This window comes from Chiloscyllium plagiosum, unplaced genomic scaffold (assembly GCF_037043375.1).
Source record: "Chiloscyllium plagiosum isolate Xiang-an unplaced genomic scaffold, Cpla_swu_hap1 HiC_scaffold_30, whole genome shotgun sequence".
In the NCBI taxonomy this organism is placed as follows: domain Eukaryota; kingdom Metazoa; phylum Chordata; class Chondrichthyes; order Orectolobiformes; family Hemiscylliidae; genus Chiloscyllium; species Chiloscyllium plagiosum.
This window is the reverse complement of record NW_028270168.1, coordinates 28,595,889-28,622,242: the sequence shown is the minus strand read 5'-3', so window position 1 is coordinate 28,622,242 and position 26,354 is coordinate 28,595,889. Positions and strand designations below refer to the sequence as shown.

General features: G+C 40.4%; 1 long non-coding RNA gene across 1 annotated transcript; it reads left to right on the top strand.

The window, feature by feature from the left end:
* Positions 1–26,354, top strand: LOC122563663 (uncharacterized). Its single transcript, XR_015752157.1, has 3 exons — positions 1–239; positions 18,679–18,717; positions 25,099–26,354. It is a non-coding gene; the product is annotated as an uncharacterized LOC122563663 (long non-coding RNA).

Here is a 26,354-nt window from a genome sequence, read left to right as displayed (position 1 = left end):
TCTCACTCTCTCTCTCTCCTTCGTCCCTTGCTACCTGATGACGCAGCACAAACCGACTGGCAGCGCACAACAGGATGGGTGACTTTAAAAATGGCTTCAAGAGGTCACCCTCTGAAACTTCTACTGTGAGCCTGCAGCTGAAGACAGAATCGAACTGGCCTGTTACTCACAGACAGGGCAACTGAGTGCTATTGCCATATTAGAAGTGTATCTATTAGGAACAGTGAGGAACTGCAAAGGTAACATTTGGCATATTATAGCGATGTTTCCTTCAACTTGATCTTATTGTTCATTTGAATTAGTTTCGCTTGTAACAAATGATTTGGGGTAGGGGAGAGGGATGGTGTCGGGGGAGTGGTCATTAACTGTTTCAAGCATTTTTGTTAAGTGTAGAGAATGCTGCAAAGAGATCAGGCGATAGTCTTGTATGCTAACATGCTTCCTAATGAAAGAAATGTTTTGATGCCAATTCTGATTTTGCAGGACTTGCCCCCACCCACGATCAAAATGTTTTTGAGGGTGGGGCTGATGAAAAGGAGCCATTTTTCATTTTATAAAAATGTGAAATCTCTGGGTTGTGTTTGTTTCCTGGTTTCTCATCTTGTTAAGGAATGTGGTGGGTGCAGTTTTCACCAAACAGCTGCATTTAGCCGCAGTTTTAGTTTGCTTGGAATGAGGAGCCAGTTTAGTCCCTATAACAACATTTTTTTGCTTTTTGTTTAATTTGGTCTCTGTTTTGAATTAAACCAGACAGTCTGACTAATGCAAATTTTCTTGCCTGAAGTACAAACTTTCACTTTCCAGATATTAGTTTAATAGCAGCTTTTGAGTCATGCCACATGTGTTGTACAGAATAGAGTCTGGATAAATGATTATTACTGTATTAGGAAATGAAAACAGTTCCAATTTATTATGTCCTTTTAAGAGGCTTTTGCAGTCAGCAGGAGCTTGTAAAATATCCTGCCATTTCCACGTAGTTTGTCATATGTATGATATTTCAATTTGTACAAGACCGTAACTGTCCACAGGACTGGGTTACAGACTGAGTTAGAACACTGTTCTATCTCCTCTGGGACCTGGGTTTGAATCTGGGCCAGACAGTGCAGATGAAGGACTTTTCTCCAACAGAGGAGAGGTGCAAGTGAGAGGCCCTAGGTATTGCAGTATGATAGAACTCTTCCTTTCACCTTTACAAATACAGGCTAGACACAGGGACTGACTCCATTAAATTAGTCCTCATTGTCTGATAGCTGTTAAGGGATTTAGATTACAATAAAAGTTGAGAAACAGTCTGAACCCAGCTATCAACGACTTGCGTCATTATGTTGACACACACAGCAGTCTTAATAATTGTCATCATTCTAAATTCTTCAGTTTGGTTCTGTAGAATTTTTGTCTTCCACTACATTTTTTGTATCTACCTTTAATCTTCCTTTTTAAAAGAGGCATAAAAAAACACAATTTTATAATCGCCCTTAAATATTAGAGCACAATCTTGATAATGATAAAGAATTTGAACATTATTAGATGGCTATTACACGAAGAGGCAATTCCACAGGACAGAGTTTTTTTAATGCTTTAGTCTGCAAAAGTTCCTTCCATGCTTTGTAAAAGTTGTTCAGCTTTTGTCCATTTTGGTTGGTGAATTCCTTGTGAATTCCCGACACAATTGATTGGCCATTAGGAGGTGATCATTAGGAGGTGCTGCTTTGCAGGGCAGGGCAAAGATGGACTAGTCCATAATACCATGTGCAGACCATTTGTGAACTAACAGCCAAAACTTGCAATCAGGGTTTTTGCATGACTTCTAACAATGCCAACCCATCTTGCCAAGTTATCTATAACCAGAGCTATGAGGCAAGTATGGTGCTATTTAACTCTGCAAATATATAAATGGAAATTTGACATTCAGTTGTGTTTGATGCTTGCATGTAAGTTTTGAATGTGGATTGTGTGTTCTAATGTTATATTTTCTCAATATATTTGTAGTGCAAGTGTTTCTGCTGGTTTGATTGCAGATTTGACACAAAAGATTCTAATTAAGTAAGCCAATTGTTTTTTTAACTGTATTTTGACATAGGCAACTACATCTTGCTAACCTCCCTTAAGTTCACCTAATGTCAAACTTTCCTTAGTTTAATTTTCATAAAATTTATTTGTGGCTTTGAAAGGTGTGTGGATACCATTCTGTTTTAATTTATTCCCAATTTCTTGGTTTGTTCAAGAGTGATTAGATTAGATTAGATTACAGTGTGGAAACAGCCCTTCGGCCCAACAAGTCCACACCGACCCGCCGAAGCGAAACCCACCCATACCCCTACATTTACCCCTTACCTAACACTACGGGCAATTTAGTATGGCCAATTCACCTAACCTGCACATCTTTGGACTGTGGGAGGAAACCGGAGCACCCGGAGGAAACCCACGCAGACACGGGGAGAACGTGCAAACTCCACACAGTCAGTCGCCTGAGTCGGGAATTGAACCCGGGTCTCTGGCGCTGCGAGGCAGCAGTGCTAACCACTGTGCCACCGTGCCGCCCTGGTGGAAAAGTGGTGGAAAAGAATGTTTCCAGTGTTGCATTGGGAGTTTTTTTTTGTTTTACTGTCAACTCTGTCCCACTCCACATGTTGAAACATCAAAGAATTCCTTCTGATATTCTGATACTTCTGTAAGCATGTTCCATCAAAACAAATTTTAAGTTTTGTTTTGCTGATAGCATGTCATTCACCATTCACAGCATCTTGGTTTTCAATAGTAGTGACTAGTGGCAAAAAGGGCACTGCTGAACTATTACTGCACAATTGGTCAGGCAAAGAAGATTCACTTGGCAACATTTTTGTACTGGAGCCTTGAGGATTTACAAAGTAGCACATCTGTAGCTTATCAGAAAAATTATTTATCCTTGAATATGATATTTGGAACAATTTTAAGATGAATCCTTAAAATTGGAAAAACTTGCAGTAGGAATTTCAGAAATTAATCTTGTACAAAGTTCATTTTTCCCTCATGGGCTAACTTTTGGGTTTGGTTCCCTGTCAAATGAACTGAATAATTATCACTTCAGGTCTTGTTTCTTTGAGAAACTGTTGCTGACTTGCTGTTCTGTATCCTCAGTATTGGGGTTACATACACAGTACATAATTCTTTTCAATAAAATTTGATTGTATTCTTGATACAGTTTCGTCTAGCCATGAAATGGTTCTGAGATATTTTATGTCCAAGACACAAATCAAGAAATCTCCAAACCTTGGTGTCTGACTCTGCCCAGAGTTACATACTTCTTCATATGCCCATATGAACGTCCAGGCTATGGAATGTAAAGAAGTATGTATTTGTGGTGTGGAACATCTTCAAATATGAAGAAACCAAGTTCAATAAAAGCACAGAGCTCACACATTCCTCTCATCCTAATGAAAGGCCTAGATGCTTCCTCATCATGTAGTACATTTTCCAGGAAGGAACTTGCTCATTCTCCAGAATGCAGAAGTTTTTACCTCTTAAAAAGCAGGCAGTTAAGGTGAAAAGGTATCACTAATGAAAATGGGAAATTATAAAAATAAAGGCTTATTATTTTTAAGTGCTACATAATTCCTGAGTGGTAGAAATCCCAGCACCTGAAGCAGTTTTGTAAAGTAAAATACTTGACATACTTAGCAGGGCCCTGGAATCTATCTCCATTCCTTAAGCAACAAAAGTTTAATTATTATTATTAATTGATTTTTACAGTCCCTGTCCATTTTCTTTTTGTTTTCTCTCCTCATTGACTTGGTGAAGTTTACCACTCCCTACTGAAAAGCAGCAAGCTGACTGCTACCACTCAGTCTTTAGCCAGTATTGTAGAAGGGACCACCAATAATTATACAAAAGAGCCCTGTTTTCCATTTGCCATTGAACTTGATTCAAGGGAACTAATCCTTTCTGACTTCTGGACATGCTTCCTGAGCAGCTGGGGAAGGCTGTCTGGTGAATTGACAGTACGCAGTCATACATTGTTTTAAAGTCTCCTCTGAGCTCTAGAGGATTCTGACCTCCCCAAGTATCTCCTTTCTGGTGTGGCAATTCCAGGCTTGTAACTGACAAACTGAAATAAACCCATTCAATTTCAAGTCAGTTGTGGTTCAGTTATAGCACTCTTGGCTGAGTCATATGGTTGTGTTGGTTCCTGTTCTATTTCAGCACTTGGGCAAGGAAATCTGGGGTGACGCTGCACTGCAGTATTGAGGGAATGCTATACTGTTAGTGGTGCCACCTTTCAGATGAGATGTGAAACTGAAGCCCTCTGTTCCCTCATAGGTGGATCTAAAAGTGTCACATTGCACTATTTCAGAGAAGATCAGTATAGTTTTCTTTACACATTCTGACTAATATTTAGCCCTCAATCAACATTTAAGAGGAGATTATTTGGTCTTTACCGCAATGCTGTATGTGGAAATTTGCAGTGTGCAAATTAGCCATCAAGTTTCCTACAATTGGAGCAGTGAGTGCACCTCAATGTGTGAGCAGAGGGTGTGTTGGGATGTCTGGAGGTGCTGAAGGACACCGCTGAATGCAAGTCTTTCTTCCTTGTCTTTCCATTTCTTTTGTTCTCCAGGCCATGGCACAAGGCACTGTTTTCATATCTGCGCCTGATGCAGAAAGCAGTCAGTGTGACTGAATATGTCAAACCTGACGCATATCTATTATTTTATCTTTTCCAATTTGTACCATATATTTTGGGGAAAGCCTTTCCCTCTCTCCCTCTTCAGCTCCCATATTCCAACAGGTAAGAATGTCCATTGGATTGGTCCATGGATATGGTTGTCAGACCACTGTAGTGATTCGCCATTGAATTCTGCAGGATGCCTGACCAGTGACTCACCCACTCTTCCTGACTGAGTTCAGATGACTTGGAAGGATTTACACACTGATAATCAACCTGTTGTGAAGGGGAAAGCTTAGAAGGGTAAAATAAAATCAGTATGGCATGCAGAAAGATTCTAGCATGCAGAACACTGACGAGGGTCACATGGCTGGAGATGTCAGTAACTTCCGTGAGGATACTTGGCAGTGATAGATTTTCCCATCTGATGCTTTTGAACAACAGGCGAAGGTAGGACTGAGCTTAAGCAATCAACTCATCCTGTGTCTCACAAATCCACTGTGATTTCAGTCAAGCCACATTTGCTAGTTGCCACACTGGGACACAGTGATTTTCGGCAGCAACAGCTGTAAGTTTTTATTATCCTATATTGTCGTGTGATTACTCAAAGCAGGTGCCAGATGCTAAACTGCAGATCCTATTTCTTGGAGAGTTCAGTTAAAAGCTGTCAGCCGCACACTGCTGTCAGAAATAGTACAGCTACTGTTGTGTTAAAGCAATTTATTTCAAATCTCCAAAGATTTAGCTAATATCCAATGAACAGTTTCAAACTTTGGTGACATTGTACATTACCATCCCATAGTGGTGAAGAAAGTTTTATCTACCATTATTACATAATTGCCAAAGTCACACTTGCCCTGTTTTTCAATTATGAAATATCAAAGGAATTCAGTTATTTTGAAGAAATTTGAGTATAAACATCTTACACACTAATTTGCAATTGCTGCAGAGTTGGTGCAAACACTTCTCTACACCCAGAGCAGGGGTTTTTAACTACAAATTTAAGTATGAAGGTTCATTTTTATCATTCTCGGTTTCAAACTCAAAATTAGCAACACTAGCCTGCTTTCCAGCAGCCAAAGATTGTTAAGTTCCTGATGATGTGGAGCTGGGCCAAGTAAGAAAGAAGGGAATGAATTAGACACTGAATGTCAACAAATTTTCTTAGATAGCCTGGAGATGACGGGAGTTAACCAATCCCAAATTTAGACATTTGTATTTAGACAAGTTATGATAAAGGTTGGTCCAAGTGGTGCCTGAACCTTCTGGCCTATAGGTAGGAATGCTACCACTATACCACAGGAGCCTGCCAATTGCAATTTTAACCTGGTCTGTTGAGTAAGCAGCAAGGGCATAAGACCAGATTTTTACAGATCAGTGTTGTACCTAAGCCTAACGTTCCTTCCTTTGCTGAATATCCACTGATCCAGTTACCTCAAAAGTCTACTGATGGGAAGAAAAAGATTGATGGTCCTTCAGATTTCTGAAGAAGGGAGAGGTATATTGCAAATCTGAGCATTGTGTTATACTACCCTCTTATTGGGGGAGGTATTAATAAAGATAGTTCAAAGCTAACTGCATGCAGTTGAACATTTGTTAGTCTTAAGTGCAGTAAACAGTAGAAAGATGACAATGGGGCTGAGATGGAATGTTCTTTTATAGTGCATTTGAGAAATTAAGGGCTGAAGGACATTGTGACATATTTTTGGAACTCTTGAAGTTGTTTTTCAGGAAGTTTGAGCAATTACAAACTTCCTGAAGTTGGCGGGACGGTGGCACAGTGGTTAGCACTTCTGCCTCACAGCGCCAGAGACCCGGGTTCAATTCCCGCCTCAGGCGACTGACTGTGTGGAGTTTGCACATTCTCCCCGTGTCTGCGTGGGTTTCCTCAGTGTGCTCCGGTTTCCTCCCACAGTCCAAAAATGTGCAGATTAGGTGAATTGGCCACGCTAAATTGCCCGTAGTGTTAGATGCAGGGGTAAATGTAGGGGAATGGGTATGGGTGGGTTGCGCTTCGGTGGGTCGGTGTGGACTTGTTGGGCTGAAGGGCCTGTTTCCACACTTTGTAAGTAATCTAATCTAATCTACAAAGATTGCTTCATGACTATGTGTTCAGGTACAAGTATATTGGTGCAGTATTTAATTATTGAAAATGACACTGTAGACATTTGGGGCTGAGGGAAGATTTCAAACCTGACAAAGAGGATTGGAATAATTATGAAGAAAGGTTACATATTTCACTGGAAGCAAATGAAATAGAACAAGAGGAAAAGTAAATGGTTTCATTGCCAGGCCAGATGCTTTTGACATAGTTTTAAATAAATGCTGCCCATTGGACCTCAGTACTTTGGACTATTTTGAAACTAATGAGATTCTTGACTTAGACTGACTGTGATTTTACCCTCCATGGAGGTGGTGAGAAGGACAAATAATTGGGAGAGTTGACCCCAGAGAAATACTCTTGCCCCTCTCTCAACTTCCATAATTAAATGAATAGTCAATGAATGGTCTTCTCAAAAACCAATTAATACCCTTTATGTGGTTAATTACCATTGACTTAAGGGGCTCAACTGACCACCGACCCAATAACTGCCTTCCCAGCAGAAGAGAAAATGATTGCATACAGCAATAAATCTTAGTACAAGAATGAGATTGTACTGAGAGTTGGATTAAGGAAACAGTCGTCAAATGAGAATTTTGCAGGGATAACATATTAAAAGTCAAACTCTCTTGACATTGTAACATGGCCCAAACTTAGTAGGCAATCTTTGAGATACATTTGTTGGATCTTAAAGAATAATAAACTTCAAGCCAACCTGTTGAGCAAAGGCAATGAGCTAATGTGAATGGAGACCTATGATAAGACCGCAGCCATGGAAATATCAGAAAGATACAGTTGAAATTTGCAACTGTAACTTTTTTTTTGTTAAGGCTACAATGGAGTTTAGCAAGATTCAAGTTGTAGCAGCCAAGTTTACTCTCTCCAAGTCAGTTGCCATGGTAGCAACCAACTGTTTAAATTCCCTCATTTCCAGTCGAAGTGCTCTGCCTGTGTGAAGTTGGTCATATCCAGATAGCATGAAGGGGAAGAAGAAAGAGTAATTTTCAAAGTTGTGTTAAAGCTCCAAGTTGCAACCATTCAGCAGCGATTGGTCTAATTGATAAGGAGGCAATGGCCTAGTAGTATTATCGCTGGGCAGTTAATCCTGAGACACGGTTAATGTTCTAAGCACCTTAGAATCCCACCATGGCACAGAGTGGAATTTGAATTCAATAGTTTTTCTTTAAAATCTGCAATTGAGAGTTTAATGATGACGATGAAACCATTGTCGATTGTCAGAAAAAAAACCCAACTGGTCACTAATGTCCTTTAGGAGAGGAAACTGCCATCCTTAGCTGGTCTGGCCTATATGTGACTCCCAACCCACAGCAATGTGGCTGACTCTTAACTGCCCCAATTTGGGATGGGCAATTAATGCTGGCCTGGCCGTTATCCAATGAACAAATTTTAAAAAAGGAACCTGGAAATCCTTGAATGTGCATATGATCGAAGTGGAAGCAGAAGTTGATGTTAGTAAGCAGAAAGATCAAGAGTTAAGCTCAGTAAAAGAGCAAGAGAAACATTGTGTGGAAGTTGAGTAAAAGGAATGAAGATATAATTCCAGCACCTACAGTAAATTCAAATGTCAGAGATTCACAACTTACTTTCATCATGAATACAGTTGCAGCTGTTTCTGTTATCACAGAGAAGGAGTCCAAGAAGCTTCTAAATCTCATTCCCTTAGGTAAAGCTGATGTGAAACTGATTGATGATTCCAGTAACAGTATTTGAGTGTTAGATGAAGTTAGTATGTGAATGGACTGTGATGATGCAGCCTATTACTTGCCACTGGTAGTAGTAGCGAGGAAGAAAGCCAGTTTGATGTGAAAGGATTAGTTTGAGACAATTCTGTTAAACTGGGCTGAGGTATTTACAGCAGTGACCAGTTAAAATAGAAGTAAAACTCTGAGGAACCAGCAAAAAAGTATGAAGTCGATTTTAAACAATGAGGATAAAATTAGCCCTAAGTATGATATTAAACATTGGAAGTTGGCAGATCATGAAAATATAGGTTGCCTGTTAAGATTTCCCATGAAGAGAGGTTAGCTTTTGGCCAAGAGGTTACCCGAGAATTACATCACACACAAATAACATGCTAATGTCTGCCAGACAATCATAGGCTCATAGAATCATATCATTTTACAGCACAGAAGGAGACCATTTGACCCATCATGTCTGTACCAGTTCTCAAAAGAGTGATTGCCTTCTTCAGATGTTCATCCATCACTGCCCCAAAGGCGATGAAACTCCCCACCAGTTAGTTCCATTCTCTAGCCTTATCTCCATAGCTCTTTAAATTAATCACTTTCAAATATATATCCAACTCTCTCTTTTGAAATTTTTATGGAATCCATCTTCACCAGTCTCCCAAGCAGCACATTCCAAATCCTAACACCTCTGAGTAAAGAAATCTCTCCTCATCTCATTCTTACCTTGCTGCAAATTTGAAATTGTGAGCCCTAGTTACTGATTCTGTGAGTCCTAGTTCCAACTAGTGGAAACAATATATCCTTCTTTAATATCAAAACTGTTCATAATTTTCAACACCTCTAAAAGGTTACCTCTTAATCTTCTCTGCTCCAAGGACAATAAGCCAATCTCTCTAACCTTTCCTTGTATCTAAAATCCCTCATTCCTGTTGTCATTCTATTAAATCTCCTTTGAACTCTCTCCGTGGTTTTAACATCCTTTCTTAAATAAGGTGCCCTGAACTGAACAGAATATTCCAAATGTGGTCTGACCAATGATTTGTAAAGATGTAGCATCACTTCCTTGCTTTTATGCTCTATGCCTCTATTTATAAACCCAAGGATTCTACGAATCTTCTTCACAACTTATTCTTGGCCACCTTCCGAGAATCATGCACTTGACCCCAGATGTCCCTCTGCTCCTGTACTCCCCTCGGAGTTATACCATTGAGCCTGTATCGTCTCGCCATGTTTCTTTGCTCAAAATGCATTATCTCTCATTTCTCTGCATTGAATCTCCACTGTCAGTGTCTGGCCAACTTGTCAATGTTCACCTGAAGTCATTCAGCATCTTCCTCACAATTCGCTAACTTCGAATCATCTGCACATTTAAAGATTTTGCCCTCAACACCATCTCCAAATTGTTTATATAAATCAGAAAAAGCAAGGGTCCCAACATTGATCCCTATGGAACACCACTTCCAACTCATCGCAAATCTAAGAACTCTCCATCTATACCTATCCTCTGCATCTTGTCTTTTAGCTAACTTCTAATCCATCCACCAAGGATCCATCAATCCCAAATACTTTTAATTTGCTAACCAACCTGCCATGTGGCATCATATCCAATGTTTTCTGAATGTCCAAATATACAACATCCACAGCAGCCCACTCATCCACCGTCTGTGTCACCTCGTCAAAGAACATGATTAAATTTGTCAGACATGATCTGCTCTTGATAAAGTCATGTTGAGTGTTGAGTATTTAGTATTAGTTCATTTTTCTCTAAATGTAAACAGTAGAACACCCGTATCTGTGGATTTGATTTCCGTGGTTTCAGTTATCTGTGGTTTACCATGGCCTGAAAACATTACATGGAACATTCCAGAGGCTGCCAGGGAGGTAGGTTTCCCATATAAATGATAGGGTCCGCTACTATCTGCGGTTTCAGGCATCCATGTTAGGTCTTGGAATATATCACCTGCGGATACAGGGAGATACCTGTATTTACGTTATTCCATGTTATGGGCTCCATCAGTTTTCCTACTGTCGATGTCAAGCTGACTAGTTTGTAGTTTCCTGGGTATTAGATTAGATTCCCTACAGTATGAAAACAGGCCCTTCGGCCCAACAAGTCCAGATCGACCCTCCAAAGAGTAACTCACCCAGACCCATTCCCCTACATTTACCCGTGACTAATACACTATGGGTAATTTAGCATGGCCAATTCACCTGGCCTGCACATCTTTGGATTGTGGGAGGAAAGCCACACAGACACAAGGAGAATGTGCAAACTTTACACAGACAGTTGCCCACCTGTGTCCTTGGTGCTGTGAGGCAGCAGTGCTAACCACTGAACCACCATGTTGCCAATCCTTTGCCCCTTTCTTAAACAATGGTGTTACATTTGCAATCCTCTAGACCCCAGAACTAACACTGTGTTCAGAGAGCCCTGGACAATTTCTGTCAATGGCTTTGCAATTTGCTCCCATCCTCTCTAAGCAATCTAGGATGTATCCTATCCAGGCCTGATGACTTCTGTATCTGGAGTGCTGCCAGCCTTTATAGCACCTTTTCTCTTTATCTATCACTATACTGCTCAGTTGTTCAACACCCAATTTTTCAATTGGGTGTCATTATCACCATCTTCTAATTTGGTAATGACAGAAGCAAAGTATTAATTTAGTACCTCTGCCATATCCTTTGTTTCAGTGAGCAGTTTACCTGCTGTTCCTTATGGGCCCACCTCTATTCTTCATTAATCTTTTACTATTAATGTGTTTGAAGAATGTTTTATGATTTGTTTTAGCACAGCCTGCCATCCTTTCCTCTTGCTTCCTTTTAGTCTTCTTTGTTCCTGTCTTAGCCTCTCTTCTGCAAATGAGGTACTCTTCGAGATTTCTAATGCTATTGCTATTATTATTCTGGTATCCGTCATATGCCTTATTTTCCTTACTTTCTCATCAATATCATTATTCATCCAGGGTACTCTAGCTTCGGATACCCTATATTTATTTTTCTTGGGTATGTACCGAGCTTGCACCATATATCTCATTTACTGTTTTATCTACCAAAATGAGTTTCTAATCCATATGCTCCAATTGAAATTTTAGACTCACAAAACCTGGCATTTTTCTGCCTGGGATCTTAATCATTGACGGATTTTTATTCTTTTCCATCTTAATATTGAGCCTTATGTTATGATTGCTATTTCCCAAATGTTCCCCGAATCTGACATTCTCCACTTTGCAGGCATCAATTCCTAGGACCAGATCCAGCACAGCTCCCTCTCCAATAGGATTGTTTTAGAAAATTCTTCTGAACATATTGAAGGAATTTCTCCCTCTCTACCTTTTTCCCTGTCTACCCAAGGGTAATTTAAATATATAACTGTCACCTATTTTGTCTCGCAGATTGTCACAATCTGCCTACAAATACTCTCATCTACTTCCTTCCCACTATTCGGAGGTCTATAATAAATACCCAACAAGATCTCTGCTCCCTTCCTATTCCTCACCTCCAAACATATAGATTATAATTTAGGAACTGCATTTTGTTTGAGGGTAATAATACTATTTTTGGTCAAGTATTGCTACATCTCCTCCATTTTTACATACCCTATTTCTTCTAAAATTTGGATGTTAAGTCTCCAATCCTGTTCTGGCTTGAGTCACATTTGAGAACTTGATGTAGGAACTCCCATGTGGACCTCAGTGGCGTGATTCTCAGTGAATGTTCCGTTAAGATTAGATTACTTAGTGTGCAAACAGGCCCTTTGGGCCAACAAGTCCACACCGACCCGCCGAAGCGCAACCCACAGAGACCCATTCCCCTACATTTGCCCCTTCACCTAACACTACGGGCAATTTAGCATGGCCAATTCACCTAACCTGCACATTTTTGGATTGTGGGAGGAAACCGAACCACCCGGAGGAAACCCACACAGGCACTGGGAGAATGTGCAAACTCCACACGGAGAGTTGCCTGAGGTGGGAATTGAACCTGGGTCTCTGGTGCTGTGAAGCAGCAGTGCTAACCACTGTGCCACCGCGCCACCCACAAAGTAATGACTGGTTAAGTAATGAGTGGTTATTCAATAGAATGTGATGATGATAAATTTCAGTCATATTTCACATAAGTGAGGGAAGGACTATCCTCTGCGTTTAAGAGTCATTCTTCCACCAAGGTTCAGTAGAAGATAAAATACTGCAGATACTGGAATCCAAAGGAGACAAACAGGTGGCGTAATACCCAAAATGTTGACTTCTCCCCCTCCTGATGCTGCCTGATTGTTGCATTCTTTCAGCCTCCTGCCTGTCTACTTTGTATTCCAGCATCTGCAGTTTTTTTTTGTCTCTAACCAAGTTTATACCACTGTGAGGTCTCTTCAAAGGATGCCCACTTTGAAGAAATTCTCTGTCTCCCTCAGACGTGAACTCAGTGAGTCCCTTTCTCACTTCCACATAATTGTGACCTCTTCAGTCCTCCAGCTGTTTGACCACACTGTGAAACAGAGTCACTACTACAGCCACGTCACTTTCCTTAGCTCCCATCTTCGCAACCACCTCATCCATAAAGGCTTACAGGTACAGAGTTTAAATTTGGACCCTCCATCGATGCTCCATACTTGCAATACCTTCAATGCCTCCACAAACAATTCTCTCTCCGGATTCTCAATGTGCAGGCTCCTCCACTCCGTCTCTTCATCCCTCCCCCAGCTCAAGGCCTCTCTTTCCCAAACCTGCAGAGGACCATTACCCTTCTATATTTGATGCAGAATCTGGAGTCCTGAAAAAAGGTTGAGAGATTAATAGAAGAACTTTATCAAGAGTGCACAGGGATAATCCATATGAAAGCAGGAGGTAGATGTTACTTTTGATATCCAAAGGTAGGTAGAAATTTTGAGGAATCAGTGAAAAGTTGTGAATTATTACAAAATAAAAAATGATTTAACCAAGATTCCTTTTATTCCAAGTAAAAGCATAAGAAAACCATGGAAACACCTATACAGCAATTTTTCTGAAGTGCGAATGGTAGAGTAATTTGTTTTTTGTCAATAGCTGTAGCAAGTGGATAAAGATTAGATGGTATCTTCACCAGAAAGCTGAAGGGTTTTGAGAAAACAAAAGTCTATAAAGTTGAGATTTGGCCGTCTAATGTTCCAGAAATTAGACTGGTGATTGGTTGCCAGTGAGCTATTTTAGTGGGATGAAGATGCTTCGGCTACCAAGAACTCCCATGGCAGAGATATAGATGCTGTTGAAACTTTATTGCTGGAACAGCACAGCAGGTCAGGCAGCATCCAGGGAACAGGAGATTCGACGTTTCGGGCACAGGCCCTTCTTCCTGAAGAAGGGCCTGTGCCCGAAACGTCGAATCTTCTGTTCCCTGGATGCTGCCTGACCTGCTGTGCTGTTCCAGCAATAAAGTTTCAACTTTGATCTCCAGCATCTGCAGACCTCACTTTCTCCTCAGAGATATAGATGCTGCCAATGTGGCAGCTATAACTCGCTGCTAGGACAAGGTTTAGTTTTCTTTAGCCTGATGTGATTTCAAAGTACAAGAAAAGCAAAGCAAAGGTAACTCATGCTGTGAGAGATTTTAAACTTAGAGTTCAACACTGGTCAGAAGGTCACAATGACAAGGCATTGATGTGCTAAGAAAGAAGTTGTTGTAAAGATACCAGGTGCATTTACATATCTAGTGAAGACTGGAGAACGATTCTGTCAGTGTCATGTCAATTACTTGCTTGAAAGAGGAAATCTATCAAAGGGAGAGCACAAAAAATGCTTTCCTTTATTGATCAGTGCATTGAATATAGGAGTTGGGAGGTTGTGTTGCGGCTGTACAGGACATTGGTTTGGCCAATTTTAGAATATTGTGTACAATTCTGGTCTCCTTCCTATCAGAAGGATGTATTAATGAATTGGACCAAAGGGTCTGTTTCCATGCTGTACATCTCTACGACTGTATTCAAGGTACTCTGGTAGTACGTGCATTTTGCATGTGATTACGGTATACAAACAATATTTGACCCAACCTGTTGGACTTCAGGTAGGTAGTGCTAATTTTGTCATCCTTCATTCTGGGAACATATGTACGTGTACTATTTAGCATTTTAATGTATCGTAATTTTTTTTGTTAACCAGGGAAATTGGTGAAATTAAACTCCCTAGCGCCCTCTTTGTTGGAGAGAAAGAAGTTCAATTATGGCTGCTCATAACTGAACACGGTGAGCCTTTTCTCCAATGAGCGTAGAGTCATCAACCTGAAAAGTTAACTTCATTTCTTTTCACATATGCATTCAGGCACATGGAGTGTTTCCAGCAGTTTTGTTTTTAGAGCTTTGTCAGCACCCGCTGCATTTTGCTTTTATAAAAATCTATCAATCTCCATGTTGAACATTCTTCTTGACACAATAACTACAGCTGTTTAGGGAAAGTGGTTGCCACTACCTTACTCATGAGAGAATATTTCATTCTTTCATTCTTTAATGAACTTGCTATAATGTGAACTATAAGGCGCCCTTAGTTCTGGATTCCCTCTCAAAGGAATATCTACTTTATCAAATCCCTCTCTCATATCTTGATTAGATCACCCTTTGACCCTTAAATTTCAAGGGAATACAAGCCAAGTTTATGAAGCCTGACATCATAATGTGACCCTGTAAAAGCTGTGACACTTCTGGTAAATTTTCTTCCAAAGCCAATATATCCTTCCTGTGGTGTGGTGCCCAAAACTGAATGTAATATTCCAGATGGGGTTTACTTAGTTTCAATACAGCAATTCTACCCTTTGTATTTTAGCTTTCTTGTGATAAAAATGATAAACATTTTTGATTCCTAATGCTAATCTATCAATGTTGGACCCAAAATAAAAACCATTGTATTTCCCCACATTTGATTTCACGAGAACCCCTTTCCGCTGACATGGAAGCTTTTTTGTGTATGTATGTGATCTGGTGAATCACTGGAATGTGATTGTAATTTGATCTGGATGGTCTAATTGAGATGTTTATTGCAGTGAAGGACTACAGGGATGAGAAACAAGACCAAATTCTGCTACTATCTTTGCAAGGCATGAGTTCTCCGCAGGAACCAAAAGAGAAAATGCTGGAAAATCTCAGCAGGTCTGGCAGCATTTGTAAGGAGAGAAAAGAGCTGACGTTTCGAGTCTAACTGACCCTTTGTCAAAGGGTCAAAGGGTCAGTTAGACTCGAAACGTCAACTCTTTTCTCTCCTTACAGACGCTGCCAGACCTGCTGAGATTTTCCAGCATTTTCTCTCTTGGTTTCAGATTCCAGCATCCGCTGTAATTTGCTTTTATCCAGTTCTCTGTAGGATTTCATTACTAAAGCTTAGGCAACTGCTGTCACCGATTTGACCTCCATCCTGATGGCAAGACCTCATGAGATGCTTGCAGCAACTGATCCCACCAGCTGAATACGGTTCACAGAAAGCTTTTAGAATGAATGAATTTTCACCGCTTCCTCTAATTCCTACCCACAGTAGTCAGCAATGTAACTGTATTGTGGGAGTTAAAATGGCATGGATTTCAGACCTCCAGCACGACAAGCTACCCACATCAAACCCAGCTTTTCCACAGCATTCAAGCTGGGCTGACAGAATTTTCAAATTCTAAACTGGGCATTTTTTAATGTGTTAAAAATCACTAATTGGAGATTTGTACCCAAACACAATAGTTTGAAAATTAATTTGGGATTTAGCTCACTGAGTTAGAGAAGTGTTTGCTACAACTTGAGTACAAACCTTTCAATGTAGGATATTGAAACAACTTCACAGGGGCCAGTATCCCAAGGGTCACCCTTCATTTACACATGGAGAGTCCTTCTCATTGATCCAGCTCTCAGAGTGAACAGAATCTCTGACACTCCTACTTATTTCTGAGAGCCAGGGCTCCTGACTTGACCAGATTTACAGCCCCAATCAGGAAACTCATATTCTATGAAGTCCATCTGCCTACCCTCATTAGATTGACCACATCCCTCCCCCTCTAAGTCCAGGGACATATGCCTGTTATTTTTCTTACATCCTCTCCAGGGCATTTTCACACTGGGTCTGATTCAGCCTCGGAGACAGGGAGCATGTACCTGGCCGTTGCCTGCCTCTTGTGCCTGCAGCATCTCGGAAGAAATGTACGCACTTCTTCAGTCAGTAAAGGTGTCAAGGCTGCGACATCCGACGTGTCCATCCCAGACTCTGATTTTTCTTCAACGCTAGACTGAGAGGGAAAATCAGTGGGTTCTGACAGCCTTTCTAGATGTTCTGAAGGGACGGGTGTGATTTGTTCCTGCCCTGTTTGTGATTTTGCAGCTTTCATGATGTCCACGTGCTCATTCAGAACCACCTCAACTAGCCGTACCTTGTATGTCACGGGATCTGATCTTGTGGTGGCCATGCCTCTGACCCATGCAGGGCCATTTCTGTGGTTTTGGCACCGAAATTTGTCCCATGAAGTAAACTGTATTGCTCGCTTAGAGGGATCATGTGTCCAGCATTGGCATTCCTCATGCTGTTACTCCCCCAGCCCCCAAGTCCAGGAAGCTCAGATTTAACCTGGTGTGGAGCCTTCTCCCCATTAGCAACTCTGCTGGAGCTATCCCTGTAGTTGCATCTGTGGTGATCCAAAATGAAAAAGGAATTGGGAGAGTTTGGAATTGAGTGAAGCTGTAGGCTGTGTCTTTAAGCCTGCCTTCAGAGTTTGAACTGCTCTTTCCACCAGACCATTGGACGATGGGTGTTATGGAGCTGTCCTTACATGCTGAATGCCATTTGACTTCAAAAAGTACTCGAATTCCCTGCTGGAAAATGATGGTCCATTGTCTGTGACCAACACTTCCGGCAGCCCGTGTATTTCAAAAGACGCTCACAGCTTTTCTCTCATAAGTCCTGTGTTTGGAGGATGAACTCAATCACTTTAAATGAGCATCCACAGTCAGTAAGAACGTTAATCCCATGAGAGCAAAGGTGGGGGTGGTGTGTGTGTGGTAGATGTGTAGTTGAGTCTGGGATTGACCCAGTTATCCCCTGAAATGTGGGGAGCTGTTAATAGTAATTTTTGTCCTTGTTAGCACTCTGGGTATTGCCCCACCAACACATCCAATCCTGGCCACCAGACAAAAACCTCTTGCCAACATCTTCATTTTGGGGACACCACTGGATCACCCTAATGAAGTTCGGCCAGTACCTGGTGGCTAACTCTGCTCGGGACAATCGGTCTTGCTCCCCATAATAATGCCATGATGCCTGAAATGCTTCACCTAATTCAAAGATGACTGTTGTGAGCAAATTTCTTCAGGAGCATACTTTTTTTCTGTCTTCGCCACTGAAATAATTCCACAGATGCCGATATTCTGTTACCAGGTCACCCTTTATTTATACATGTATAATATTTGGCACTGATCCAGACTCCCTCAGAGCCAGTTCTCAGAGTGAACAGGATCTCTGAAACTGCAGTTTATATATGTCAGTCAGTGCTCCCTAACCAGCCCCAATCAGGGAAGTCATGTTCGATGAAGTCCATCTGGCTGACCTCAGTACAATCACTACAGGTATCTCAACTGTTATGCACCATGCTGTCCATTAAAGTCTCATTGGCTCCATTCCCAGTGAATGATATTAAAATGCTTCTGCCCTCATGCTACAGCCACCAATTCATGTCTAAAATACTTCATATTAGCTTCAAGAAAAATATAAAAGAAAGATTGTTACCAGTCCAGCTTAATACACCTTTTCTTTACTGCTATGGAGGAACCTGTGGCCTATCTAGTTAAAAAAAGAATTGGGGCCCCAAGTGCCTACAGAGCCTAAGTGTAGTGATTGGAACTAGGTGGATCTTACTGACTATGAAATCCTTGATTGGGGCTGTTAACCTGGGGCAATCAAGGAGCCCTGGCTGACTGACATAAACAAGCGATTCAGAGAGTTTCCTGACATCAGGGACTGACTCTGGCTATAACTATTCAGCTCGATGTACTGTGCAAATGCAAATAAATGGTGACTTGGTGATGGGATACCGGCCTCTGTATGGTTATTTCACTGTGTAAACTTAAACAAAACCTTGATGACATAACAGAAGAAAGCATACAACTCTGACATATTCACAACTGAAGACTGGGTTTTGGAACGAAAGCCTTGGAGACTCTGTAAGTATGCATTGAGCAAACGTTTAGACTGTTAGGTTTTTCGAAAGTTTACTTTAATCTGTGTTTTATTATTTGTTCACAGATTGCCTTTTCTATCAGGACAGAGCTAGTTGAGGACAAGGTAAGTATAGGTCAACGATTTAATGATGACATGTGTAACCACTTAATAGTTTCATCTGTAACTATTAGTTAACTAGTGGTTTGTGCATGAACTAGGTCTATCACAATTTCTCCCTGATTCGGAGATGCCGGTGTTGGACTGGGGTTTACAAAGTTAAAAATCACACGACACCAGGTTATACTCCAACAGGTTTAATTGGAAGCACACTAGCTTTCGGAGCGACGCTCCTTCATCAGGTGATTGTGGAGGGCTCGATCGTAACATAGAATTTATAGCAAAAACTTGCAGTGTGATGTAACTGAAATTATACATTGAAGAATTGATTGTCTGTTAAGCCTTTCATCTGTTAGAAAACAGTGATAGTTTCACTTCTTTCATGTGTAAATCACAAAACCCTTTTTTTAAAATTTGCATTCTTGGGTTAGCTGTTAACAATGGTGATAGCTAGACAATATGTTGCAGGTATTGTCAACATATTGTCTAGCTATCACCATTGTTAACAGCTAACCCAAGAATGCAACTTTTAAAAAAAGAGTTTTGTGATTTACACATGAAAGAAGTGAAACTATCACTGTATTCTAACAGATGAAAGGCTTAACAGACAATCAATTCTTCAATGTATAATTTCAGTTACATCACACTGCAAATATTTGCTATAAATTCTGTGTTACGATCGAGCCCTCCACAATCACCTGATGAAGGAGCGTCGCTCCGAAAGCTAGTGTGCTCCCAATTAAACCTATTGGACTATAACCTGGTGTTGTGATTTTTAACTTTGTACATTTCTCCCTGGCGGTGATACAGGAATCTGCATTGTCTATAATCAAAATCAGGATATAGATAGGACAGCTGAAAGTCTGTCTCAGTGATCCAATCTCTGTTTTTGAGCTTCCTCTCTTTTTGGCATTTCAGTATGCATGCAGGGTGTTAGTTTAATTCTGAATTATACTTTGCTTCTATATTAATGTGAGATTTTAATGCTCAATGAAGTAGAAAGGTTAATGCAGTGTTGTTTCACGTAAAATAACAACAACAAGGAAAAGATAACTCTTACATCTGGGAATAAAATACTTCGAAGCAACTATTGTGAACAGAACTGGAACATTTCGGTAGGGTGGAGGTTAAGATTTATGCTTTCCTCATAAATCAATATTTCCAAAATTGCATTTTCTGCTTTTTTTTCTGGATGCCCATTCAAACTAAAGTCAAGAAAAAGGAGCAAGACAAAAGGCATTGAGTCCATGACAATTGTGTGAATTGTTTTAATAAAGCTCATGTTTCAAAAAAGGCAGGACAGTCTCTGAGCTGTCAGTGAAGAGACATGAAATATCTTGTATTGTTCAAGACCTCCATGAAAGATTAAGAAAAACTAAAAGTGCAAAATATAGTTACACCTTTGCAGCAATTTCAAGGAAAATGCCTACAATTACACTCCTTAATTACACCTTGTAAGACTTTTTATTTTTGTGGTCTTCCCTTTTCTTTTACAAACGTTATATACAGGTACACATAAAAAGCCAAGAGCAGAGATAAGCTGCCATTGCTGGTCTGATTTTATTCTACTAATGAATGTACTTTCTCAACATTTTCTATTTGTGGATAATGTCCATTAAATTACACCAGGGATGGAAATTAAATGCTGGCTTTGCCAGCAGCACCCATTGATTTGATAAGGTGGCTGTTTAACTGTTTTCTTTTCAGTTTATATGGTACTAAATGCATGGGTTCAATTCCCACAGGGCTGAGGTTATTATGAAGGGCTGTGTCCTTGGGACAATGTCAAGGGAGCTTTGTTTTCTTTCAGTTTTAAAAGAATAGAAGTAACTTTTTCAGTTTACTTTTAGTTCAGAATAAAGGCCGTTTAACGTTGTATTTAACTCCATGCTATCGCTGTCCTGGGAGTATTTGATGGGGATGATGTCAAGGGAACCTTACCTTTTGGTTTAGTTTTAGTTCAAAAGTGTAGAGAGACATTTACTTTCTATTTAAAAGAGTAGAGAGAGATTTACTCTGTATCTAACATCATGCTGATCCTTTTGTGTGAGTATTTGATGGGGACAGTGCAGAGGGATCTTTACTTTCTATGTATCTTTAGTTTAAAGGAGGGAAAGGCTGTCTTTCTCAGCCTCTCTCTTTGTCTGAATTGTGATGACCCTCAAGTGAAGCCACCATCAATTGTCTCTCCCATGAGAGAGTAGCTCTATGATCTGGTAAGACTATGGTGTCTTTACATTTAAACTTTGATAGCAAGTCTCTGCACGCCCTTGACCTTTCCCTCCCCAGTCCAGAACATCAAAGGTAAATTTAGAACATCAGCTGTTCCCATGGTAAAGATTAAACAAACTGAGGCTGAGGCCTGAATTTTGCCATGGGTGTCAATGCCGCCATGACAGGGTGAGAAATGAATCTTGAGCCTTAACTGACTGGCAAAGGGACTATGTGGGAAAGTTTACCACAGTCTGCCTAACTTCTGGTCAACGCTGAAGAATGCTGCTGTAGGCCCATTCAGAACACTGGCAGCTCTGATGCCTCAGCAGTGCCACCAGGGGATGTGGTTGGTATTGAGAACGGCACGAGATGTTGTTTGACAAATATTGTAACAATTCGAGAGTGCTGAGGGTCAGAGGCAAAGTCTATCTAGAAATAGATTTGTCCACTGATGGGGCATAAACCTCTTTCCTTGCTGTGAGACTGCACTTTGAACAAAGATCCTCTGGCTCTGCTGGTGCCCAAGGCTATTGCAGGAACTTCACTTTAATTTGGCTGGTGACCTCCCTCAATGGTAAGAATAGTCACCACACCATTGACAAGATTCCGAAAGCTAAGTCAAATGGTGTTAAGTGGGTCTTCAATTATGCTAATTAGCTGCCTGCCAGCTTGGAGCAGCTAGCCTCTCTGTATCCCACCCACTGTTAGTAAAATGCCCTGCTTTAGTGTTATGAAAACCATAGCAATAAAGATATTTTTGTGTAATTAATGAAGTCCATTACAGGATACTTGATTATTGCAGTTTGATATATTCTCTGTGCTGTTCCATTTCTGATTTGTGACATGGCACTATGAGTTATACAGGACTTGCAGCACATCCACATTGTGTTATACTATGTTTAGCGGCACATGACAATATTATGCAATTGATGATTTTAAGACCTTACTAAACCCATTTCCATGTTTTACACCTTCATTTCCTTTTTGAAAATACAATGGGCTCCAGCTGATAGCCACCTTTCTTCATCCTTCCCTTGTCTGTCTTGTCATGCTGCTTGCCCCACATGAGCAGAAATTTCCTCCAAACATGAAGAACTGCCCAGGAGCCCCTGTTAGTTCTTTTTGGGAAAGCCCAATGTTTGAAGTGCCAGTCAGGTACTTAACCGGGCAGGGGCAGATTGTCCCAGGGGAATGGGGAGGTGATGGCCTAGTGGTGTTATTGCTAGGCTGTTAATCCAGTGACTCAGGTAATGCCCTGGGGACATGGGTTCCAATCCTATTTGAATTCAATAAAAAAAAAGAAAAAAATTAGGGGTTTAATGATGACCACAAGTCAATTGTTGGGAGTGGGGGGAGCCCATCTGGTTCACTAATGCCCTTTAAGTAAGGAAACTGGCATCCTTAACTGGTCTGGCCTTCATGTGACTCCAGACTCAGTAATGTGGTTGATTTTAATCTGCCCTCTGGGTAATTAGGGATGGGTAGTAATTGCTGCCTAGCCATGTCCTCTTCACATGAATGATTAAGTGGATAATAAAAATCTATCTATCTAATTTATTGTCACCATCCCCACCACTTTCCACCAAACTTGCCCTCCTCAAACTCTGTTCCTCAACCACAAAGTCAACCCCTCTTGCTGGGTCATTGTCAGAGTCTGAGCCACACTTTGCAATCATGCATTGCTATTGTCCCTGAGATAAGCTCTGGGCACAATTCCACCCCCTCACCAACTTCCATCTCCATAACATCACACATCTCAACCTCTGCCTCAGCTCATCTAATGCTGAAACCCTCAGGCTTTCTTTTATTATCTTTGGAATTAATTATTTCAATGCTGTCCTGAACAACTTACTACCTTCCATCCTCCATCAACTTGACTTCATCCAAAACTCTGGCAATATCCTGACTCACTCTAAGTCTAGTTCGCCCACCACCTATTTATTTGCTGATATATATTAGTTACTGGTGTGGCAATACTTCAATTTTAAAATATTTTCATCCTGGTTTTTAAATTCCTCTACGGCCTCATTCTTTTCCACCTCTGTAACCTGCTCCAGGGCAACAACTTTATAGCCAACCAATTCCAAGCATCTGCACATCCCCACTTTAAATTGCTCCTCGATTGATGGCTATTCCTTCAGCTATTCAGGCAGTACTGCCTTCCTACCCCTCTGTTTCTTTAAGATGCTTCTTAACACATACCTCTTTAACTGAGAGAAAATGAGGACTGCAAATGCTGGAGATCAGAGTCAAAGAGTGTGGTGCTGGAAAAGTACAGCCAGTCAGGCAGCGTCTGAGGAGAAGGAGGATCAACGATTTGAGTACACGTTCTTCATCAGGAATGATCTTGATGCTCGAATGTCGATTTTCCTGCTCTCGGATCATTCCTGATGTAGAGCCTGACTGGCTGTGCTTTTCCAGCACTACACTCTTTGACACATACCTCTTTAACCCAATTCCTGGCCACCTCTCCCAGGATTTCCATCTGTGGCTCACTTTCAAATGTTGTTTGATAATGCTCCTGCAAAATGCCTTGGGACATTTTCCTTCTTTTTAAAGATAAATGCAAGCTTTTCTTGTAGGTGAATAGTTCTTGTATTTTGTTCCATGTTCAACTCCTTGAGATTTGCCCTAATTTTGCTTTTGTTTATTATTTAGCTTCTCTTTGGCATTTGTTCAGCTTTACGCTTCCTTTAACACATAACAATGATCTTTTGATCCAGGAAAGTATATCTTTAAGTAATCTGTGGCAATGATACTGGTGTTTGTTTTACCACTACAATGATAAGATTATTCAATGTTGTATTCGTGATGGTCTCTCAGCAATTTGTTGTGTTCTTTCTGCCATTGATCGGTTTCAACCAGAAAAAAAATTGTATGGTGTGCAATAGAATTTGTCATGTTGCTAATTAACATGTGTCAACCATGGGGTGGCACAGTGGCTCAGTGGTTCGCACTGCTGCCTCACAGCGCCAGGAACCCAGGTTAGATTCCTGCCTCGGATGACTCTGTGGAGTTTGCACATTCTCCCTGGGTTTCCTCTGGACGCTCCAGTTTCCTCCCACATTCCAAAGATGTGCAGGTTAGGTGAATTGGGTGGGTTATTCTCCAGAGGGTTGGTGTGGACTAGTTGGGCCGAAGGGTCTGTTTCCACACTATAGGGAATTTATTCTAATCTAATTCAAATGTAATTATTATTCATTCACCTGAAAAGAGGAAGTAGACTGAAACACACAATTTGCTTTGAAATAAGTAGCATCTGTTGATCAATCCAGAACCAGGCAAAAATAATATCACAATGTTCCTAATACTTTCTGTATTCTCTATCCTTAAAATCTGAGGTGAAACTGCCGACTGAAGTATCAAATTAGCCATTGTTTTGTTCCACTTTCATGGTTTACACTGATTGAAACTGGCCAATTGATTTCACATCAGATCTATGGCTAGGGAATGAGCTGCACTCTACAGAGATTGAAAATTGTCCAAACTCATTTTTCTTGGGATTGGTAAGGGTCATCATACAGTGGTCCTTTGTCCACTGGGATTGACACTATTCCAGTTCATTTCACTAAGAATGTGTATTTGTCATCACGGATTGAACCTATGTCCATTGGGATGGAGATTGTTCAAAATCATTCAATTTGCGACTGATCATTACTGTCGGCCAAATGAAACTTCATTTACTTTTGCTATTGGTCCAAGGTGATCCAGTAGTGACACCTGTTTGCTGAGGTCATATTACCCCTTAAGAGATAAAAAGGAAATATTGTAAATGTTGGGAATCTGAACTAAAAGCAGAAAATGCTGGAAATGTTCAGCAAATCAGAGAGTATCCAAATGGAGGCTCACCAAGTTCATTTTTTTTTCATCCCATTAGAAGTTTTAGTACTTGACACTTTTTATATGTATCAACTTGTTTTCCAGGCAATGTTTAATTTCTGTGAATAATATAAATGAAAGGTACATCTGGTACAATCATTGCAAATGTATCACTAAATATATAGAAAAACATTTTGAGTCATTTTACATTTTTTCCCTTTGCTTATTGTGTTTTTTGTTGACGATAGTTGTGTGGAACATAATAATTTTTGTTTTCAGATTTGTCCCAAAAAAGTTAGAGAATTAATGCTTGATTTAAAAAATTGTTTTTGATGGAATTTCCAACCTGCTTAGTTTTCCGTAGAATCAAAGGAGTGGTGGAGGGCAAGGTTTACAAGCAACATATATTGGCTTGTCTGTGACTGGCCAGTCAATTCTGAGGAGATGCTGTATAAACCGTACACTTGCTGTGAGCTTCTGAAATCTTGTTGCCTCTCTTCAGCTGTGAGTGATAGTCCTGGGAAACCATTTCGAGTCATGATGAACTTCTCAGGCAACAATATCAAAGGAAAAATATAGTTTGCAGCATTTTGAACAAGTAACATGACATTGCTTTTAACAGTTTAATATTTTTGTCAGAATTTTGTATTTTGTTAATGTTTATTAAAAACAAAGTTAATTGAAAAAAGATAAATTTCCATTCAGTTGTCAAGCCAACATGGAAGCTGTAAATTGTTTTAAATAATATTGAGTATTTGCATTAGTAATCTTTTTTTTTCTCTTTATCATTTGGCTTCCTAGTTATTCCAGGTTGTTGACTTTTGAGTTGTTAATATTATTATTTAAATTCAAGATTAACCTAACTGTTTTTCTCAGTGGATGTTGATCATTACTATTTCCCATTTATGTTTTTCAGTTTGAGGAAAACAGAGCCTGTTTGGAAACTTTATTTTATGAACAATATTAGAATTGTGTGACCACCACCCCCTCCCAACAAACCTTAGATTACTTACAGTGTGGAAACAGGCCCTTCGGCCCAACAAGTCCACACCGACCCGCCGAAGCGCAACCCACCCATTCCCCTACATTTACCCCTTTACCTAACACCACGTGCAATTTAACATGGCCAATTCACCTGACCTGCACATCTTTGGAGTGTGGGAGGAAACCGGAGCACCCGGAGGAAACCCACGCAGACACGGGGAGAATGTGCAAACTCCAGTCAGTCGCCTGAGTCCAGAATTGAACCCGGGTCTCTGGTGCTGTGAGGCAGCAGTGCTAACCACTGTGTCACCGTGCAATAATGCATTCTTGGTCTAGAACTCGAGAATCCATCAGACTGTTAAACCAGCTGAGCCCAAGGGAGAACATTGCTTGTTTAACAGCTCTCATTCTCTGATTTCTGCTGTCAATCGTACACTTTTAATTTACAGCAACTTAAGAAATTTTACGTGCTTTCAGTTTTTGCTACTGAGATTTTAACTAGTGATTGATATTGTTATTGCCAATTGTAAGTAGGAAGCAATGCCTGAATGAATTTTAAAGTTTTTTTTAAAACAATAAATTCTATTGTTAATATAAAGCTCATTGCTTCAATACAGTGTATAGGG